The following is a 21,373-nucleotide window of genomic DNA, read 5'->3' as shown; positions in this document are numbered from 1 at the left end:
CCTGAGTGGGTTCTATATCCGAAAATGCGATTGTCATCATTCTTTGAAAGCTTTCCTCAAGCTCTATTTGATGAAATCCTGACATCAGATCCAAACATGAGAAGTACTTAGCTCTACTCAATTGATCGAGAATATCATCAATTCTGGGCAATGGAAATTTGTCGGACAAGATTTTTTTATTGATCTGGCGATAGTCAATCACCAAACGCCATCTTTTACTATCAGAACCCGGCAATAACTTCTTTGGAACTATCAATAATGGGCTATTATATTCTGAGACTGACGGTTCTACTATTTTGTCTCTTATTAGCTTCTCGACTTGCTTTTCTACCTCTTCTTTTTGGCTATGTGGAATTCTATAGTTCTTATCTTTTGTTTGTAGAAATTATTGGTTGATATCGATTCGGTTTCTATTCCGAATACGTCAATGTACTTGGTGCATAGCTCCGTAAGAGCGTGTTCAAACTGTGATGGGAAATTTTTACTTAGTCTATCCAAGACCTCAATATGACTGCTGTTCGTATTTGTTTCTATTATTTCATAATCACTCAATGGTTCAAAATTTACTTCGTTTAACTGAATGATTGCATTTTTATCTGTGGTATTCAAAATTCAGACAAAAATATTTTTAGAGTCTGCAATGGAGTTCCCAATGTATACTCCGTTTTGAATTTCTTGATTTGGTATGAATATATACTTGCTTGTAGTATTTATGGAAATTTTTCGGACGACTTCGGATCTTGCTGGCAAAATTGTGAAACTATTTTGAAATGTATGATGTATTGGGATTTTTATAGAGTGATCAATATTATTAGGTCACAGTATGAGCCAATCACTCTCCTGATTTAAGTCTATTTGACAATTATATTTCTTCATAAAATCTGTACCTATTATTCCATCACATGGAATCGGAAAGTCTGAATCTACTATATGACAGTCATGAGGGATGGCATAGCATGTTGATAGGAGTTCTGTCATTGCCGATCCTTTGGAATTGGTTGTTCCCTCACCTATACCGGACAATTGAGTAATATTATTATAATTGACGTTATCAAACGAGTCCGTATCTTCCTTTATTAAATACACATCTGCACCTGTATCAACCAGCAATGTGTACAACTTATGTGTTGCTTCATTTTTTAGGGTAACATAAAGATTGAAATTAAGATTTATTGCGTGAACCGTTTGTTCCACAGTTTTCTTTATCCCAAGGGTTTTTACTGGTTTTCCGACGTGGTTTGCACCAGTCGGACTTGGCTATAATTGCTGTTATTTCGTTGGTAGCCATTCTGGTAGTTTCGACTACCACGATGGTTATCTCCACCGCGATAGTTATTTCCACCGCGATAGTTATTTCCACCGCGATAGTTATTTCCACCACGATAGCTATTTCCAACGCGATAGTTATTATAACCTCTGGCTCTATGATTATTACTGAAACGTCTGTCTATTTGCTGGTTTTTATAATACAAAATTGTATCTGTTCGTCCAGTTGCATCGGTACAACTATTGACAAACTTGGAGACAGCCTCATTCATATTGTTGAATTGGCCGGCCTCCATTACCAGCTTTACCCTGTCAATGTTACAATTCTTTATCATTGATTTTACAGCATGTTGCGTACTGTATTTAGCGGCTATCTCCAATGAAAGTCCATCGTTTATGTATGCACTCTCTAGAGACTTTGTCAGTTTTTCTACCTCTTGGGTTACTGATTAGCCGTCTTGCTCTTCTGTTGAAGGTTCATCAGTTTGGCTGTAATAACCTTAACTGAGTCACCTTTTACAGTGGCAGAAAGTTTGCCAACAATTTCAGCAATTGAGTTCTCACTGCTAATTAAATTGCGTGCGTTGCCTTTGAGCTTTGTTTTTATTAATTGGACTGCCGTTGACTCGTGTGTCTCTTTAATTGAGTCCACCAACTGCAACGCGTCCAAGAAGCTTCTCAAATTTTCGGCTTTGCCATCAAACTCCGGTATCAGAGATGACGCCGTTTTTAAGAATTGTATCTGTGTCTGCGACATTTTTCTCAATTGCGGCCTGTTTTCTATTGTATCTAAGCTATCAGCCACTTCGCTTCTTGTGGGGCTGTTATTGGGAGTAAGTCCGCTTTTGGAATCTTCTTCCGAAATTATGCTAACATATGCCGTATTTGGCGATTTTGACCTGGGACTTATTGACATTACTTCATCTTCGTCCACAGCTATATATGTATGTCGCCGCGCTACTTATGACATTTGGCAAGTGTATATCCAAGCCATGTCTTTCTCTAACAGCGAGCAGCTGTTCTCTTAGACGTTTGACAACGTCTGAAGCCTGAGTCCAATGGAGACCCGTGAGCCTAGGTTTGCTTTCTAGGAATATCTCTCGGACCTCGTTATAATAATGCACCAATTTGATGGTGTGCCTATTCAATGTGCCAATCTGTATTGGCCTATTTTGAGTGAGGCTTTTGTATGATTTATCAAATTCAGCTCGCAGCTCTTGCATAGCATTCCAGTCCATGTATTATGGATAATTTTGATGATCAGTAAGAATTTTTTTTTCATTGGACTCCTAGCTAATTAAGTTGAACACCCTTTTTTTTACTTTTTATTCTTATGTTTTTATTTATTATTTATTAATTTTTATTTATTTATGGTTCTTCTATTCTATTCCCATATTTCATAATTATTATTTATTGTTTAAATCTATTGTCCTGGTCATCTACCCATTGTACATAGTGGTTGATGATTCTACCTAGGTGTGGATTTCTTTCCACTCTTGGGCATACTTCGCAATTTGGCAATTTCTTTATGATCTCGGACTTGGTCAACAGATTATAATTGTACATTGGTAAAAATGCACATTGTACCTACCTATACATTCGTTTTCTAACTGGTCAATTGTAATTAACTTTGTGTATGATTTTAAAATTTCCTGCACTCTCGTTATAAAGAGTGGGTCCCTGTCTAGGGTTTCTTGAAAGGAAATAGTTTTTCTACCTGTCCTTTTTATTTATATTTATTTACTAATATTTTTTTCACTGCCGGCAGTAATGGCTGTATATTTTTTTTTTATATTTTATCTAAGTCATTTGCCTTACTCAGAATTCTCTTTTTGAGGCATTTATTGTGTAGCTTATGCAGCTTAAAAAACAAATTCGCACTCATTAACACAACGATCACTACCAACAGGATATTTATCATTTCTACATTTACTTTCTGTGATTCCACCTTATTGACAATTCCCGCAGTGGAATCTACTACCTTAGTGTCTATCAAACCCATTTTGGGTATATTACTTATTTTATTGGTAACTATGCCACTTTTATATGGCTTATCTATTTCTATCTGATCTATCTTACTTATACTATTGCTATTCATTCATACTATTGAAAAAAAAGAAATTGACAATTTTCCTGCCTATTTGTTCGTACAGCTTTACGGGCTGTATTTCTAATCGGGCAGAAAAGGTTCCGCTCAATTTTAAAATTTTCCTTATTAATTATTTTACAATTTGTCTTATAGGGTATTTTACAATTTTTGTATCTTAAATAGGTTTACAAAAGTTTTTTTTTTTTAACAATTAACTTAATTTTCTATGTATCTCCATCCATGGTTCCCAAATTTGATGTATTCTCCAGCATCAGCTGGGCGTCGCCGGAATTGGCACGCTGATGCTCCCTCGTTGGCGCAGGTGGTGGTTTGCCTCCCGCACTTGTCGCTATTTTGATGTGGTGAATTCCCGCATCAGCTGGGCGTCGCCGGTGTGGCACGGTGATGCTCCCTCGTTGGCGCAAGGGGCGGCCTGCCTCTCGCACTTACAGTTGTCGTCGGCGTTTTTCCCAGCGCTGGTGCAAAAGGCGGTCCTATGCCTTTCGCACTTATCGAGCCACTAGTTTATTTCGTCGGGGCTGTCTTCTGAAGGATTCCAGTTACATTCTCTGGCATCTTTCTTAGGAGCAGGATGTTGAACAATTAGTTCATTTGTGTATTTATTGTAAGTGGCACAGGGTGAGCGAGTTTTCATTAGTGACTCTGACTGTTGGAGTTCACTATTTATTTTGGTATTAGCTTTTTTTTGTCATTTAAATCTTGATATTCTTTACTTTTTTTTTGTGTTCTCATTTATGTTCTCACTCAGCCCTGTACTCACTCAGTATTGTATCCTCCGTCCAGATCCTTTTCATCCTGTCCTGCTTCAGTTGCCTTCATTGAATTTTGAATTTTCCTGCTTTTCCTCCTTCTCTTTATATTCCATAATTTTGAGACACTGTTACTGGACGAGTCATCTCTTCTCCAGGTTGAAGTTGCTCCACCTCCGTTTGGAAGTACTTGCGCTTCACGTCAAAGTCCATAATGCTAGTATGATTGGCTAGCATTCTCGTTATCACTTTTGTAATATTTTTAATGTTGGTTGTTTTTTATAATTTTTTCGTATGCACCCAACTTTTAATCACAATAATGCAGAAATGTATAATTTTTTATAGCTACAATCGGAGGTGCGAAGATTGCAGCTGTCACGGTCGCCATGTAATAATATGCGTTGTTTCCAATTTGGTTTTTATTCTTTTTATTGCTTTGTCCCAACACTCAAACTTAAAACTTAAAACTTCAACTTCAAACTTAAAACTGAATTCTTACATTTTTACTTAAAGTGAACTTAGCTAAGGCCTCGTAGCTGCGCTGCCAGAGACGCCGGCAGCGGAGCGGCCGCATTATGTATTTTACTTATATACTTGTACTCAGCGCTGTTGGCAGCGAGAGCGCGAGGGAGAATGTTATGTGCACTTGAGGTGGCTGACACTAGTTGCACTGACGCTGCACTTATGTCGCCCAATGCATGTGCAATCATATTACATCGCGTCCGAATTATGCTTGGCTTTTTTAATTAATTTATTCACTGCAATAAAGTGTTACAGTGTGTGTTCTTAAGAGTGCACTGCGTACAGTGTGTACTCCTTATGTATGCACACTACAACAGACCCATCGACCTTACAACAGGGCACATCTCCCTGTGTATTTAGAAGAGAAAACAGAAGCACTAAACGACAAAAAATCCACAAGACCAAAATTAAAATAAGAATTGTTACTAAATAATTTTCTTTTCTGTAGGTTATGTACAGTAGCGACTCAGCTACTAAATGTACAACATATAACTAACAACATCCCATTAGTGGAAATTAAATTGTGCCGATGCAGACTTATCATATCTAGCAAAACTTTCGGTCATATTATTGACCTTAACCAACACCTAACCAATTTAAAAGAAATAGAATTAAGCTTAATCGAGCTAAAAGAGTTTGTAGAAAATGAAGTAGAAAATTTACAGGAGAAAATCGAACAATTAAGGGATAGAATCTTAGGCTTAGCCCCTAAATCGAGAAGTAGACGGGGATTAATTAACGATCTGGGTAGTGTACTTAAGAATATGGACCACTAATTCCAGAAAATAATAGAAAACGAGAAATATTTGAAATACAATATAAACGTCAATAAGAAAAATATTACATTTCAGAACATCACTGAACATTTTAATAAAGAACAGAATGAAGTTAAGAATTATATCAATACTCTTAAGAATGACATTTTTAAGGAATTACAAGAGCAGAACATTAAATTTCATATTCTCGAATTGGCCGGCAGATTAGATAGCAATATCGGCTAAATTGGCTAAACTAAACATAATACCCAAATTCTTATTGCCTGGAATTGAACTAAAATATATTTAGAAATATTAGAAGAACAGGGCATTAATATTAATTCCGAAGAACAGCTCTATAGAATGCTCACGGTGATCTTTGAAACTAAAGATTTGAATATCATATTTCATATTAAAATCCCTATATTCGAAACAACTAATTATAATTTTTCTCGAATTGTAAGACTACCAATTAATGGCACAAAATTATTAACTCTACCTAGATTCATAATGTATGTATGATAAGGAAATAAATAATATGTTTAGTTTCCCTAACAAATGTCCTAGAATTAACAGCCGAGGACGTGTTCATCAACAGGGAATGTCTCTCCGACATCTTGAAAGGAAAGGACCCTAAGTGCGGGGCGACGATCTTCGACTAAAGACATGCCATCATCGAACCGGAACAGTAATGGATCATCTTAATTAACGAGAACATCACCAACATCACTCCTAGTTGTGCAGACCCCTTCAGCACGGAAGGTACCACAATTATCAACTACTGAAATTGCTCTGTTCGAATTGATAATATTACCTATGAAGACACCAAAATATTCTATGAGGAAGACATCAAAATGAAATTACCCCACTTCGGAAACATCTATCATTGGACATGATGCAGTTGATCTGATGGAAAATCAATATGAATTACGACAGATAAAAGAAGCATCGCTCAGTCATTACGTTCTGATCTACATCCTTATCGGCGCTCTGGTACTCGCCCTGACATATCGAACATGTCTTAGAAGGAAGAAGCTGACCATCTCACCACCGGCTCAAGTGAATTATGTGACGCCCATTCCCTCCCTCTGGCCGTCACTTAATTCTGAGGAGGGAGTAGTTATATGGCTATACCAGCCATGCCCCCTTCAAAACCACCTCGTCCAGCATCTGCCTACTATTGAGGTCCCACATGGATTCCGGGTTGACTGAACGACACAAGCTGACGAAACGTCCAGTTGTAGCATAGGAAATGGCTCAGCAACTCGTGGGACAAATAATAATGCTGACCCAGCATTCTGGCACATTTCACCGAGACCTAAACCTGTTCACCGTGGAGGAGCAGATTGGAAGGCATACAAGTAGACAAGCTTATGAGTCACCGCAGTTTGCTTGCAAGAGGACTCCTTCCTGCTAGACTGAAACGATTAGGTTTTTTCAAAACATTTAGATAAGCATAAGCCACCCATAACTTATTAATCCTCGCGCGGAAGTGCTCGAGGTCGGACACATAATAACAAACTGGGGGTATTTCCAAAGTTTTAGTTCGACATTCCAAGAATTACGGGAGTTACGATTTGCGGGGGAGAGGGGGGAGGGAGGGAAATTCCAAAATATACATTTTCTGCATATTTACAAAAAGCATCTTGGACTAAAATTTGGTGTTCCTAGGTCTTATAGTCTCCGAGATATAGGCGATTATAAGAATGGAAAATCGGGAAAACCCCCATAGGGGGGAAGTGGGGGGGAAAATCAAAAAAATAAAACAAACTCGTATAGAATACACACATAAGGCATCTTTGTGCAAAATTTTGTGTCTCTAGCTCTTATAGTCTCTGAGATCTAGGTGATCATACAGACAGACAGGGCTAAATCGACTCGTCTTGTCATGCTGATGAAGAATATATATACTTTGTGGGGTCTGCCACGCCTCCTTCTGCCTGTTACATTTTTCAGCCCGCGCAAACCTAATATACTCTTGTACGTTTCATGTACAGAGTATAAAAAAAAAGTTAATAAATACACTATGTAGAGTTAAGTTGCTCTTTAGAATTCTTTTCAAGTCAGTTGTATTCGAGACCTAAAAGTAAAGAGACGTCGAATATAGATATATTGAAACTCAACCAGTGTCAATCTTTTGCAAAGGACTATATTTCAATATATATATAATCATATTTCAAACAACATAAATCGGTTCAGTATCAGAAGGAGGTCCTCATACCCACTATAACTCGCGAAGCTGTTGTTGCTGTTACTGGTTTACACGGGCACACGAGACATACACGCATAATTATTCTACATATATGTACAGAGTATTTCAAAGTCGGGGCACCGAACTTAGCTTCTCTTCTTGTTTTTCTGATGAAAGAGTTGCCCCTGGAGTTGCGGTCCAAAATCATTGAGCTCATGCAATCGTTAATTACCGTATCAGAAATTCAACCATATTGAGCGTCAATTGTAAAAATGCATGGGCAGCGATTTTAAAATTACGGGAGTTATGAAAACCACGAATTGCGGGGGAGTGGGGGGTTATTCAGAATCAGATACCAGAGATGCTTGCGCTCATACAGACAGACGTACATGGCTATATCGACTCGACTTGTCATCGTGATCACTAATATATATACTTTGTGGGGTCTGCCACGCCTCCTTCTTCCTGTTACATACATTCGCACAAAAGTAGTATACCCTTTGGGTACAGGGTATAAAAATACGAAAACAACACTAACAAATTTAGAGCAAACGATGCCGAAAAATTGTACCCCGGAATGCCCAACTTTTACCTTCAGACCGATTTTAGGGTACATAATTAATTTTTCTCCAGTATGCCTTTAAATCATTTAATAGATAACTAAATTGCCTACTTACCAGTATTTTTGTTAGCTCTGCATAGTGAGATTTACTAAATTTTTTTTTTATTTGAAAATCGGTAACTGATTATGTACTTTTATTTATTTACGATCGATCAATGCCAAATTTGACTTTGACGTGATATTTCTGGAAATCAAAATGAGTCAAAGACATGCAGCATTTAAAAACCGATGCTGGCGTATATTACTTGAATCTTGGGAATTCTCTTTTTTAAAAATATTTATTTTTGTTGTGTTTATGGAACTTTTTGTTGACGCCGCCCAAAGGCAGGGCTAGAAGATTAAATGGTCCTTAGGTCAGGTACTGTGTAACCACTCAGATTTGGGAAATATTCGCGTTGAACTCTGTTTTTACCGCTGGAAAGTTAAGATCATTGTATATAAATCAGGGTTTGTAAAATGTGCACAATGCGCGCTGCTGCACACGCATTCAGCGCTGCCGTGTGCAGTATCGTGCAGGCCGGCAGAGGGGTGTGCAGTTGTGTGCAGGCAGGCAGCGTCCGAGCGATCGATCGTGCAACTAGACAGAGCGAGCCGAGCGCTCGTTCGTGCAATTCGCCATCATCTGTTCGTCGCAATCAGCCACCAGATTGTAGTGGAGTTGAGGCACGGAACCAATGTGGGCGACTGGGAAAATGGTTATCTTCCTACACTGCTTGCTTATTATAGGGAACTCGATTATAAAGCTTACAACATTATTCTTCCGTTCTACCTTAATATTAGATGCTTTCTATATGTCTGTTATGGGGGTCCCTTTGATTTGGTCAGTGAGAACATTCACGAGATCAGAGTGATCTATTATTGTTGGGCTTATTATGTTTATCTATTCTAAGGTTAAAGTAAGTTTAAGGTTCCCTATTTCATCATTCTATTGCTTGTTTTTAAGGTTCCGAAGAGGTAGCCGGTATCGGCCTACTTATCTTTTGAGGACTTAATGATTCTGTTTACAGTGTCGATCAGTTGGTTAATCTTTTCCTGCATCTTAGAGTTTATATAAATTTGTCTACTTCTTCCAGTGACCAGCTGCATTTGCTTTAAATTCAGACCCTGTTCTGATAGTGCGATAGTGCACATCGAGAGGAGACAACATGTCTAGTACGTGTTCAGTGTCAATTTCCAGCAAGGAAAATATTATTAAGATCTGGCTCCTTGCGACCTCCCTGCAGCGTGTTCACGTTCTGACACAAAAGCTCGTCAGTCACATGATGCTCCTTACTACGTTTTTAAAAAATCGTTGCCCCTGACTCATTAATGCGCGCTTTTCTGCGCTTTATTTTTGCATTACAATTAGTCTCGGATACCGAGAACGTAAGTGGCTGGTGATCAGTAAAAATATTTATATCCCTAACCCCGCAGTTTACCCAATTGACCTTGGCAGGCATTAAAACTAGCCGAGCCCTGGGAATACGGAAAGTTTGTGTGCGTTGTTGATCTTGCGTATCCGATGCATGTTGGCCTGTGCTATATCGAATACCTCCCTCAAACGGGCGGATCACGTATGTAGGGATCCGACAAAATCAGCGCATAGTGTCGTGAATGGCTTATCGACTTGCCTCGTGAGCTTTCTTCCAGCTAGGTTGTGTTGATTGACCTTGAATCGTTGGCAGCTTTTGCATCTCTGGACATGGCGTATGGCATCTCGATACATTCCTGGCCAGTAGCTGGGATAACCTGATGATAGTCTTGCGGATGCCTTGAGTGTCATGGCACTATTCGAGAACACGGAACACGAGAAAATGATTCCTAACGACACAGAGCTTCCATGGGACGTAGTCGTCGTCGTTTGGCCTGTAACCCAGGTTCCGGTACAGTTTTTCATTTTCTAGCGTATACTCCGAAAACTTCTGTGGATCTTCCTGCATCTTCGTAATCCACGGACATGATGATTCTCCTTCTTATTCAATTCAGTACATGCTTTCCAGAGACTGCCTTGAAAGTGCGTTGGCCTCCACGTTTTGCTTTCCGGTTTTGTAGCGAATGTCGAATTGGTATTAGTGTAATTCCAGCGCCCATCGTGCAACTCTCCCAAGGGGACTGTCGGGTGTGTTAAGCCAGTTGAGTGCCAAGTGATTAGTCACCACCGTGAATCGGTAGCCCTCTAGGTCGCACCTCAGCTTCCGGATTACCCAAATGACGGCTAGACATAGTTCTGCTCAGCTTTGCTTAGCCTGCGACTGATAAATGAAGTGACTCGCTCCTGCCCATCGATCTCCTGCATTAATACCGCTCCGATCCCGAGATTGCTAGCGTCCGTTTGTAATACGATCTTGTGGCCAAAATCCGGGAATGCTAACACTGGAGCTGTGGTGAGTAAAGATTTCATATTATCAAATGCTGCTTGCTGCTCTTAGCCCCAACGCCATACTGTTCCCTTCTTGACAACCGCAGCAAAGTTTGGGACGATACCAGGATGCAATCCCGATACACTGGCAAAGTTCCTTCAAGTTTGTTGGTGTCCTTAGGTTCCGTACGGCAGACACTTTTTCGGGATCTGTGTGAATGCCCTGGTTGCTGACAACGTGTCCCAAGTATTTGACTCTCTGTTGAAAGAAACTGCATTTCTCTGGGTTTATTCTTAGATTTGCTTCTCGTAATCGTCTGAAGACTTCGCGCAAGTTTCTGATGTAGTCATAATGCCGACGTCATCCATATATGCGAAAGCGTTGGGTTCCATGTCTGTGCCAAGCACTGTATCGAGAGTGCGTTGAAACGTTGCTGGCGCCTAATGTAGTCGATGCGGCATAACGCGCCAGTTAAATAGACCGCAGCCCGATACCGTGAGTGCTGTGCATTCCCTACTTTCATCAGCCATGGATATTTGGCAATAGCCGTTCTTCATGTCAAGTGTGGTTATGAAGTTTGCGTTGCGTAGTTGCTCCTGAATGTGGTTGATGCGTGGCAAAGGATACGCATCGGAAACAGCGCTCGCTGAGTTGTCGGTAGTCCACACACATACGCCCCTTGCCATTCTTTTTGCGAACGAGCACAATGGGGCCGCTGTGTGAACTACGAGAAGGATATATTAAACCTTGTTCCAAAAGTTGATCCACTTGTTCGTTGATTACACGTTGCATGTCCGGATTCCTTGGGAAGTATCGCTGCTTGATTGGACGATTATCTCCTCACCACGATCGAATGCTTTGCCACATGTGTTACTCCACTGAGTGTCTCAAATCTTAGTAGTTCCTCATCTAGGAACTGCTAGGCTTTGAGCTGGATGTCCTATGGCCATGGTTCTGCTGGTTCTCGTTGCAACACCGAGTCGTAATCTGATTCCTCGGGTTTTTTCAGTAGTCGTGGTCGATGAATCTGTGGAATCTGTGTTTCTTGTTCAATTTTTCGTCATCTTGGTGTTGTTGACAGCACTTCTACATGGCTTGCAAGCCAGCAACTGATGCGTTTATATGTTTGTTTGTTTGTTTGTCGAGCCACCATATCAAAGCATGTTTCGCTGATGAAACTGCGAGTTGCCCCGGTGTCTATTGTGGCCACTATGATTTGATCGTTTATCTTGACTCTGGTCACGATGCGTCCTTCACATATGTACATCTGGTTATCTAGGCATGGGGAGTTCCTCGTGCTGTCCCCGCTGGATTCCTAGTCGTACGGAGACGCTGCTCATTTCCTGATGATCGCTGTGGGTAGGCGTGCGCCTTTGACCACGCTGCTTTACGCTTTCCAACTCTCCAATGAGTTGGATCAGCAGAGTCAGCGTTCGGAACTCGTGACGGCGTTCGCATAGCTGAAACTCTGGCAAAGTATTTTCATAGATGCGACCCAGTTCCTGAGCATCTGTGTATCCTGTATGGTGCATGAGTACACACAATTCTACAACGAAATCTTTAAAACTTTCACCCTCTTTTTGGAAGCAAGAACAAGATAAGAATCTTGCCTTCTAACCGCTGTAATTATTTGTAGAGAAGAATAAATTCTTTGCGGAAGGTTGCATTCTGTACTCGGCTTATGCGGAACCAGAGTGCAGCTTTCTCAGTTAGGACCTCTGACATAGCGCGTGCTAGGTCGTCGAACTCGATGCCATATGATATAGCCCTTTCTTAAAGTTGCTCTGTAAATGAAAGTGGGTCTGTTTGCTCATTAAATCGAAGTCCCCATTTTCTAATGCGTTCTGGATTGTATTATAAGGTGCTACTGAGGCCATGGCGTTGCCCATTGCAGACACCTTTTGGTTAAGCTCTTCAAAGCGTAGCACGCGACTTTCATGGGATGGATTTGGCTTTGGTTGTATTTTCACTCGTTGGCAGTGTTGTGGTATTTTTTTTTAATTAAAATTTTCCTAACAAAAAAAAAATATAAACACAAAAAAATATTTTTTAAAAACAAATAATGTCACTGCATGGTATTTGCCACTCGGTGTGTTGTTGATTGTTATCAACAATGATCGTGTCACCAAACAAAAATTAAAAAAAAGGAAACCTAGTTGGGCTATGCGGTGAGCCAGTTTGGTTCACTGGTTCACATGGCTAGTGCCATGGCACATCACTGCTGGGTATGCATATCTACACATCACTGTCAGTACTGCGCATCACTTTTATTACCGTCACCGTTGCACTGCTGGTCCTAGTTGTGTATATATTTGTAACCACTGCGTTGGGTTGCTATGTTGTTTGTTCATATCACTGTTGTTTTCTTTGTACTTTTGCACTTTGCATATATTGTTGTCTTGCGTGGTAGCCTGCACTCTATATTGGTCACAAAAGAAGTTATATTTTCTTGTGTTGTAAATTTTAACTTCGTAGAATTGTTGTTTTCCTTGTTCAGTCACTTCGCCTGTCCGTATGAACACTTGGGTCTCAGAGACTATAAGAGATACCAAATTTTGCACAAAAATGCCTACGTGTGTAGGGTATACGAGTTTGTTTTATTTTTTTTGATTTTCCACCCCACTTCCCCCCTATGGGGGTTTTTCCATAGCGCCATTCGTATAATCACCTATATCTCAGACAATATAAGACCTAGGACCACCAAATTTTAGTCCCGCATGCCTTTTGTGAATACGCAGAAAATGTGTATTTTGGAATTTCCCTCCCTCCCCCTCTCCAACGCAATTTGTGATATTTCATAACTCCTGTAATTCTTGGAATTTCGAACTCAAATTTTGCCAATACACCCAGTTAGTGATTATGTGTCTGTAAACATGGTCACCAAGCCACGAATAGACACGCATAGACATGCATATACTCACACAGACGCAATTGGTATGTAAATGTGCAATTATACACCCTTTCAAATACCAAGAGAGGTAAAATCGATAAAAAACTTTTTTTTTAAATTTCTTAATCTATATATATACTAGCAGGTATTGCCCGTCTTAACCCGGCTCAATATAATGTTTCCAATTGTATTTATTTTGTTCGTGCATAACCTACCCATATGTTTTCACCTTATAAGTTACCAGTAGGAAGGCATTTAAGGTATTTAAATGAACATTTTCTGTTCTTGACAAAAAATTGTTCAGTAGTCTGTTACATTTTTGTTCTTGCCAAACTATTTCGTTAAACGAACATGACCACTATAACTAATATTTTTTAAAGCTCGTTTTCCCCCTTTGGAGCTAGAATTTTCCAAAAGCCTTTCTTAGTGTGTTCCTACACTATGATGGATACTATGAAAGGATACTTAAGTCCAAATTTCATCTTTTACCGTTTGGGCTGTGCGTTGATCACCAATTAGTCAGGACAAGCTGTTTTATATATAGAGATAACGCAACGTTTTAAGATAGACGATTTGCAAAAAAGGGAGAATAATTATAAGGGTATATCCTAATTTTAAATGCACATTTGAGCCTTTTCGTGCCATATTGAGTCAATACGGTCACGCACAAACTCGGAATATGAAACACGGCACTCGTGTCAATGCGGTGCAGCGATGAGCCACGATCAAAAAGCACTGACAATTCTCATCTCAATTTGCTAGAGTAAAACTTTCGATAGTTGAAGCCACCGATACCATCAAAATATCGAAGTTTGAATGCAATAAGCAGAATATTTAAATAACAAAATCTAATTATTTATTGACATCAATAAGAACAAATCATATACATACATACATCTGCCCGCAATGCGAAGCAGAATATGCGTAGCTCCGTTATTCAGTTTCTGCTTTACTATCGCTTACGCAGTCGTTGCCTAGCGACGGTAACTGTTAACTTTTGGCGTTTTGCCTTTGCAATTAACATTAAATGGTCACAACGAAAGAAGAAGAGCGAGCCAATGACTTGCAGCTGTTGTTTTGTATGTACATGCTACATACATATACAGGCATACATACATATGCTTGTATAGTACATATGTATGTATGCATGGGCACACATAGACACGAACTGTTGCTTGTTGTATGTATGTGTGAGTATGTGTATGTGATGTCCCCAACTATTTGATATTTGATAAGTATATGGCAAGTAAAAAACATATTGCTATATTTTAATCGTTGAATGCCAATTTGTTGATATAGTTATGTTGATTACATTACCCAAATTTGAAATCGATCGGACAAAATTTATAACACAAACTATTCATTTGAAAAAGTGAATAAATATAAAAACCCCAATAATAAAATTAAATGCGATATATCGAAAATATCGATACTTGTGTTGATATATCGTAATACATGTCGAATACAAATACATCGAAAAACATCGTTGGAGAGTTATTGATTATAATACTGTATTCGATTGTTCACTGTACACATACATACATACATACAAATGTATTTGCATGTGTACGGTAACTGTAAACTTTTGGCATTTTGCGTATGCAATTAACAGCCGTAAATGATCAAAACGAAAGAAGATTTGCGAGCCAATAACTTGTTGTTGTTGTTGTTGTTTTAAAAATTTTGATTTGAAAACATAGAACACTATTTATTACAATTAAACAACAGTGTTCGATGGCCCACTGCATACACACAAACCTATATATGTATTTAAGAATGTATGTACATACATACTTATTGATGTACATATGTACATAATATACATACAGACGTATGTACATATGTATGTACGTATGTAATACATATGGTGCTGGTGTAATTCATAATGCGAAATTCTTTCTAAGGGGAGCAATGTCCCCCCTGCCCAACCTGCGTACGCCCTTGTAGTCCGTTGTCCTAAAAACCCCTTATGCCAAATGTACTAAACAAAGAAAAAATAACATAAAAATGTTTATGTTATAATGTTAATAATTTTTAATTAATTAACATTTCTTGCCCTGTCAGTGCAAGACGAATGTACTTTTATACATATGTATGTATGTATGTACATACATGTGTACAAATTAACATTCACACATTAGTGTCTCACATTTTGCTTTGGCTACTTCAACCGTTTGCACGCAACTACACGAACAGCTGCTTGTATGTATGTTTGTGTGTGTGTATGTATACTTAGTTGTCCCCAACTGTTTGATATTTTGTATTGTTTGTTCTGCCTGCATTTGTAAAATGCATATTTTAAAAATCGTTAAATGCAAAGTTGTAATTTTAGTTACGTAGATTATATTACCCAAAATTGAAATCGATCTGACAAAATTTATAACACAAACTTTTCATTTGAAAAAATGAATAAATATTAAAACCCCATAATTCAAGCTCCAACACAAAAAAACACAAAAACCGAGTATGCAGTTTTGTTTGTATTCTTTTATAGATTATAAAAACCAAATTTAAAGTTGATCGATTCAGAAATGCAGAATTTTCAAACAAACTTTGGAGCTACTTTTCCCCCCTTTGGAGCTCGAATTTTCCAAAATTCCTTCTTAGTGCGCATCTACACCATGATAGGATACTTGAGCCCAAATTTCAGTTTCTTAGCTTTTACCGTTTGGGCTGTGGGGTGTTGATTGTGTTTCAATTTTTCCACGGAAAACCCCCCCTTTTTCATGCCCCAGGAAAAATGGTGAAAAACCAAGTATACAGTTTTTCTTGTATTCTTTTTGAGAGTATACACTCTAATTTTGAAGTTAATTGGATGAAAATTGTAGATTTTTCATACAAACGTTGGAGCCCGTTTTCCCCCCTTTGGCGTTCGAATTTTCGAAAACCGCTCACCTACGCCACTGAAGACAACATGTGTCCAATTTTCAGCCTCCTAGCTCTTACCGTTTGGGCTGTGCGTTGATTGCAGATAGCTTTTCGTTTACCGAATTTTCCACCGGAAAATCATTATTATTCAGGCCGCAGGAAAAATATTGAAAATCCAAGTATACAGTTTTTTTTGTATTCTTTGTGAGAGTATACAAACTAAGTTTGAATTTGAAATTTCAGCTTCCTAGCTCTTACCGTTTGGGCTGTGCGTTGATTGCCAATCAGTCAGTCAGTCAGGACAAACTGTTTTATATATATAGAGATAAAACAGTTTGTCCTGACTGACTGACTGATTGGTGATCAACGCACAGCCCAAACGGTAAAGGCTAGGAAGCTAATATTTGGACTCAAGTATCCTTTCATAGATTAGGTCCCCACTAAGGAGGGATTTTGGAAAACTTGAGCTCCAAAGGGGGGAAAACAGGCTCCAACGTTTGTATGAAAAATCTACAGTTTTCATCTGATTAACTTCAAACTTAGTTTGTATACTCTCAGAACAATTCCAAGAAAAACTGTATACTTGGTATACTATATATATATTTTTTGTATACTATTTTTTTTTTGGGGCCTAAAATATGGGAGTTTTCCTGTAAAAAAAATGTTGGGGCACAAAAGGAAACCGCGTCAACAGCCCACAGCCCAAACGGTAAGAACTAGAAAGCTAACATTTGGGCTCAAGTATCCTATCATGGTGTAGATGAGCACTTAGAAGGGATTTTGGAAAATTCGAGCTCCAAAGGGGGGAAAAGTAGCTCCAAAGTTTGTTTGAAAAATCCGCATTTTTCAACCGATCGACTTAAAACTTAGTTTCTAAAATCAATTAAAGAATACAAAGCAAACTGCATACTCGGATTTTAGAAATTTGTGTTGGAGCTTGAATTATTGGGGTTTTAATATTTATTCACTATTTCAAATGAAAAGTTTGTGTTATAAATTTAGTCCGATCGATTTAAAATTTAGATAATGTAATCTACGTAACTAAATCTACAACTTTGCATTCAAGGATTTTCAAAATATGCATTTTACAAAAGCAGGCAGAACAAACAATACAAAATATCAAACAGTTGGGGACAACTAAGTATATGTACATACACACACATACAAACAGCTGTTCGTGTAGTTGCGTGCAAACGATTGAAATAGCCAAAGCAAAATGTGAGACACTAATGTGTGAATGTCCATAGATACATATATATGTGCACATCTATGTATGTACATATGTATCTACATATGTATGTATGTACATTCGTCTTGCACTGACAGAGCAAAAAATGTTAATTAATTGAAAATTATATAACATTTTTAAAAGTAATTTTTTCTTTGTTTAGTGCATTTGGCATATCAAATATCAAATAGTTGGGGACATCACATACACACACACAACAAGCAACAGTTCGTGTCTATGTGTGCGGTTCTCTACGTACGGTTGAAAAAGTAAAGAGAAACATATGTACATATGTATGTATGCCTGTGTATGAATATAGGATGTATGTACATTCGTATTAATGTATACATTGGGCAATCGAACACAGTTGTTTGATTGTAAAAAAAATAATGCTCTAAAAACAACAACAACTGCAAGTCATTAGCTCGCTCTTCTTCTTTCTTTCTTTTGACCATTTAATGTTAATTGCAAAGGCAAAACGCCAAAATGTTACAGTTACCGTCGCTAGGCAACGACTGCGTAAGCGATAGTAAAGCAGAAACCGAATAACGGAGCTACGCATATTCTGCTTCGCATTGCAGGCAGATGTATGTATGTATGTATATGATTTGTTCTTATTGATCTCAATAAATAATTAGATTTTATTATTTAAATATTCTGCTTATTGCATTCAAACTTCGATATTTTGATGGTATCGGTACCAGTGCTTTTTGATCGTGGCTCATCGCTGCACGGCATTGACACGAGTGCCGTGTTTCATATTCCGAGTTTGTGAGTGGCCGTATTGACTCAATATGGCACGAAAAGACTTAAATGTGAATTTAAATTTGGACTCAAGTATCGTTTCATAGTATCCATCATAGTGTAGGAGCACACTAAGAAAGGCTTTTGGAAAATTCTAGCTCCAACGGGGGGAAAACGAGCCCAGGAAAATGTTAAACAAATACTTCGGGACTATTTTTTTCCCAAGATGAGTCGATTAGCGACAGAAATAGCCACAAATTGCAGAATATGTGCTATGGGAAAGTATGGTCGACATCCAACCAAACAAGCAATAGGAAAAACACCAGTACCGTCATATGCTGGAGAAATTTTGCATGTTGATGTGTATTCCACAGACAAGAAATTTTTTCTGACCTGCGTAGACAAATTCTCCAAGTTCGCAGTGGTACAGGCTATTCATTCACGTGCGACCGTGGACATAAAAGCTCCGATTTTACAGCTTATAAACCTGTTTCCAAAAACAAAAACAATTTATTGCGATAACGAGAAGTCGCTTAACTCTGAGACCATAAGATCATTACTGGCAAATAATTTTGACATTCAAATTTCGAATGCACCTCCTTTGCATAGTACTTCTAATGGACAGGTAGAGCGTTTCCATAGTACCCTTGGGGAAATAGGTCGTTGCTAGAAATTGGACAAGAACTTAACAGATACCTTCGATATCATTCTCCTTGCAACCGTACAATACAATAGGTCAATTCATTCAGTGACAGACAGAAAGCCTATAGAGGTTATTCATTCAACTCCGGTGGAACTTGCAACGCAAGTTGAAAACAGAATTAAAACAGCACAGGATAGAAAGCTTGAACAAGCAAACAAAGATAGAGTTCATAAAACTTATCGGGTTGGGGAGAAGGTATTGTTGAAATCAAATAAAAAAAAAGTAAATAAGTTGTCACCCTTGTGCTCGGAAGAAGTAATAGAGGCAGATTTGGGCACAACGGTTCTTATAAAAGGGAGGGTGGTCCATAAAGACAGCCTTAAATAATAGCAATAAAATTTTTAAGACTCTTTGTTCTATTTAGACTAAGTCAGAATTTTTACTATATCAGAAACATTTTTCTTCCATATTGATTTGACCGCAGTTTGGGACACTCACTCGTACTGACTCTGACACTGACCACTCTGACAGCAGCGACATCAAGACTTACCGACTACTCTCACGCTGACTACATACCTATAACTGACGGGGACGTGACCAACTGGGAACAGATCAAGTTTAGGCAAGGACAATTAATAGAAGCCGAAAACAGGCAAATTGAGATAAACACCAAATTCCAGACAAGAATTAACGAAATCACAAAGACTTTGAACGCAATTGACAGGACGGAAGATTCAGACTATGGGCGTTTGTTCGAAACCATGCTTGCAAAGAACAGAATAATTATCAATAATCTTGAGGATCTAATATTTTCCGTAACCCTAGCAAGGATCAATTTAATAAGCCCTCTAATTCTGGACAGCGTCGATATTAATGAACTGGCAAATGAACACTTCACAAATGTTAGCATATCAGACATTTTGTCAGTATCTAGTATTAAAGCATTTCAAAATACCAATATGTTATATTTTCTCATTAAATATCCAAAACCAAAACTAGTTTGTAAGAAAATTAATGTCTTTCCGGTTCAAAAGAACAAATTGATTTTAGATTTAGAAGACAGTAGCACGGTAGCCGATTGCGGAGCGCAGACCTTCGCCGTTTCCGAATGTAACGCAGCTGTGGGCACTACCTTCTGCAAGAAGATGCAGACTTCAACTTGCGCTCAACAGCTGGTGTCTGGAATCATCGCACATTGCGCAACTCGCCCTGGACATCTGGAACCGGTGACCCTGATTGACGAAGGCCTCCTCCTGATCAATGACGCAACCATTAAGGTCGAAGATAATGGCATCAGTCAGTTGGTTTCGGGAACATACCTGGTCTCCTATAATGACCACATTTCCCTGAACGGCACTCTCTATGTCAACCATCGAGGCGTCTTGAGGAAAAAACCTGCGGTGTCCGCCTCGTCACAAATCAACGTGACCAGCCACCGAGAGCACCTAAGTTTGCCCTTCCTCCACGATCTGAGCTTGAAGAATCTTCAACGCATTGGCGACCTTCAATCCGAACTACAGTCAAGGCCGTTGCTAAGCAGCTGCCTTGCTCTCGCACTCGTCCTGCTTTGCTATGTTGGCATTCTGAGGGTCCGACGACATCGAGCCCTAAAACGCCGAATTGAACCCGCAGCGCATCTGGGAAAACCCGAGGACGGCTTTCACTTAACCCCGGGAGGAGTTAACACGCGCAAGGCAGAATCTGCTGACCAGGTCATTAGATCGGACGCCGTTGCAACACAGCGGCCGGCGGAACCTGACACCCGCATGCCTGCGCTGAGTGACCACTGCAAGAACGGTCACGAGGCGCCGAGTCAGCGTTCTGTTGCCTGCGCTGCCACGGCCCATGGGCTATGCTCCGGCGCTGCCGCGGGCCATAGGCTATGTGGCCTGCATTGAATATTTATTTAAGTTAGTATCTTTGTATTTTAATGTACGGTCACACTCACCGGTGACAGCATTAACTATGAAAAAGGCTAACTGTCGCATTTGACGTTTCAGTTGCATAAAAATTGAGAAAAGTCAGTTGTAATTTGGAACTCATTATGCTCAGTTGAGCTAAATAAACATCTAAACGAAACCTACTCCAACCGAGATTTGTTTACTTACATACATGTTATATTCATACACAGGCATACATACATATGTACATATGTACATATGTATGTTTCTCTTTACTTTTTCAACCGTACGTAGAGAACCGCACACATAGACACGAACTGTTGCTTGTTGTGTGTGAGTGTGTGTATGTGATGTCCCCAACTATTTGATATTTGTTGTTGCTGCATAAAGCTATTAATGAAAACACTAATGCCAAATGCACTAAACAAAGAAAAAATTACTTTTAAAAATGTTATATTATATAATTTTCAATTAATTAACATTTCTTGCTCTGTCAGTGCAAAACGAATGTACATACATACATATGTAGATACATATGTACATAC

Source organism: Scaptodrosophila lebanonensis, unplaced genomic scaffold (assembly GCF_003285725.1).
Source record: "Scaptodrosophila lebanonensis strain 11010-0011.00,11010-0021.00 unplaced genomic scaffold, SlebRS2 tig00000061-arrow-pilon, whole genome shotgun sequence".
NCBI lineage: Eukaryota > Metazoa > Arthropoda > Insecta > Diptera > Drosophilidae > Scaptodrosophila > Scaptodrosophila lebanonensis.
This window is presented reverse-complemented; position numbering follows the sequence as displayed.